Below are 2579 nucleotides of genomic sequence, written 5' to 3'. Positions count from 1 at the left end.
GCTCCCCTTCTCCGTGTGCCTGCCACCAGAACGGCTGCTATCCCGAGAGCTTCCTGCGCTGCTGCTTGTATGCAACGGGAAAAAATTATTGAACAAAACAAAATTCTTGGCTGTTGGTTTTATTCGAGGACTTGGAGGCGGAGGAGGGCTTCCCCCAGTCCGGCGTTTCCCGAGCCGGGCGCTCGGGCCGTCCTGCCAGACCCTGGCACCGAACTCGTTTCCCTGCGTCGTTCTGTGCCGCGGTGCCCTCTGCGCTTCTCCGTTCGTCCCAAACTGTTTCAGACTGTTTTCTCTTCTAACCTGCCTGCTTCGGACGTGTCCCGTAGGGCACAGATTTGCCTTTACCATGTTCTTCTTTCCCGGAGAGTGCGTTCGGTAAAGGCCAAGTTTGCTGCGGTTTGTTTCGAGCCGCGTCTCTGCGCGCCCCGACAGCTGCGGGCTGCGCCGGGCGGCCGCCGCTCCGCCTGCGCGGGAGGAGGAGGAGGAACGGCGGGAAGAAGGCGCGGGGGGGCACCGAGAAGTGCAGGGGTGGCGAGGAGCTCGGGCTTCGGGCCGGGGGAGGCAGCTCGAGACCGGGGGGCTGCGGCTGTTTTGCGCCCGAAGGGAATAACAATAGCGACGAAACGGGGTGGGTTGTACTGAAAATGGCAGGGAGAAAAGGCGCATCTCTAACCGCCAAACGCATCTCGGGAACGAATTTGCCAGCTATTATTGGTTGAACTAGTTGCTGAATAATTTGGAAGTAGTGCAAAAAGCAGTAGTAGTCCCAGTGGTGAAGGTTGATGAAAGGTGGATGTAGTGTTCTCGCGAGTTACAGTTCAGCTTTAAAACATGCATAAAATACACATTTTTTTCCCGTTAAAAACTCTCCTTTTCGGAGGGATTAGCTTTTAATTGTCCTTCCGCTGTCTCCCTGTGCAGAGCAGATGTTCAGATTCAAAGGACCTGTAAACCGAATCAGCGGCATCTGTCCTGGATGGGAGCACAGCCCGAGAAAGTCTCACTGCTCCCTGACTTCCTAAATAAACCGCCTTTAACTGCGTTTTGAAAAATTCGTTTACAAAATAATTGCTCTCTGACTTTTAGTCGTTGTTTAGAGCGTGCAACTGAAACTTTAGAGATCTTCTTTGAGTAACCCTTGGCTTCTTCGCTTAAGCTATTTATCTGCTTAACTATTTACTAGACCTATTATCGACTAATTTATGCGGTAATAAGTGCCATTGATCTTGGAAATCAGACTGGGTTGCTCGTTGATGTAAAATTCCACAAACGAGTAAATTATTGCAAAGCCTTGGATTTTGTGCCTTTAAAAGATAAACCATCTAAAACTGTGATAGTTTCTATTTTTATTTTTAGTGGAACTTGTAATTTCCTTCTCAGAAATGCACTACAAGTGCACAATGTTGTCCTCTGAGGGGATCTGTTCCTGGTGATTTGTGTAGAATACTTTGTGTACATAAATCTACACCCAGAGGTGGTGGGAAAAGGGGGACCCATAAACTTGGCAGAGTCGAGACTGAAATAATTTTGTAAATTGCAGCAAATATTCATCTGCAACACGAATTAGACTGACTTTTTCTTTTTTCTTTTCCTGCTTAAATGAGACTCCGTTTGCAGGGGGATGATGGGTTTAGATGTGGATAGAGCCTGACAAGTGGAAAATAGCTTAGAAGGATGCTGAAACTTCAAAAAGACTTCTTTTTCTTTCTTTTCTTTTCTCTCTCTTTTTTTTCTTTAAGTGTGTTCCTGTGATCATAATTTCCTCCTTCACTTGTTGGAATGGAGTTTGATGGGTTTTTTAGGTCAGTAAATCAATGGCTGAAAGCTTGCTGAACACAGAAGCACCTGTAAAGAATTCTGAATACTCCCTTTGTGAATTAGACCCCAAACCTCCCACAGTCCGCTATGTTTTATTCATTTGTATCTAGTCTGGCTTTAAGACACTAAAATATCCTGAAAAATGACAGATGTATTGCGCAAACTTGGGGCACGACGAGCTGATAAAATACCCATAATCTGTACAAACAGCCAAGATATTAAGAAACACTTCCTTCCTTGGCTAGCAGGAAGATGCCTCGTGCTTCGCTGAGAGGGTGACGGAATATCCAGGCGGGGTAGATGTCCTCGGCGGATGGGGACGGGGGCTGAGGGCGGCTTTTTGCCGGGGGAGGGGAGGCTGCGGAGGCGCCGACCCAGCTCCCGGCGGGGCTCGGGGCAGCGCCGGGGACGCCTGGAGCTGACCCTCTCGAGCGGCTGTGTCAAAAGTGGTTTGGGGTTTTTTTCCCCGACAAAAATGCGAAAAGCCTGGAAAGTTTTGAAGAGCGAATCCCTCTTTCCTCCCCGTTTCCCTTGGGACTAAAAGCTCACAAGAAGCTTCCCTGTGACTACTGTGACAGAGCGAGCAGACGGGAATCGCGGCTTAAAATCAGATGTCTTGCAGAGACTTCCTGGGAAAAATTAGGGCTTACCCCTTTCCCCCCCTCTTCTTGCTTCGCCCCCTTCTCTCCCTCCTCCCTGGCTGTGGCCACCTTTCGGGTCCCCGGGCGCATCTGGCCCCTCCCCAGGGGGCTGGGGCTGGG

General features: G+C 49.6%; 1 protein-coding gene across 4 annotated transcripts in view; it reads left to right on the top strand.

Moving 5' to 3' along the window:
• LHX2 (LIM homeobox 2) overlaps positions 1 to 2579 on the top strand; it is a 33730-nt gene that overhangs the window by 16275 nt on the left and 14876 nt on the right. The gene's annotated exons all lie outside the window — the stretch shown is intronic.

The sequence above is a fragment of the Geospiza fortis genome, unplaced genomic scaffold, assembly GCF_000277835.1.
Source record: "Geospiza fortis unplaced genomic scaffold, GeoFor_1.0 scaffold27, whole genome shotgun sequence".
Taxonomy (NCBI): Eukaryota; Metazoa; Chordata; class Aves; order Passeriformes; family Thraupidae; genus Geospiza; species Geospiza fortis.
Note: the sequence above shows the minus strand (reverse complement) of the source record. Positions and strands in the feature narration are given on the sequence as shown.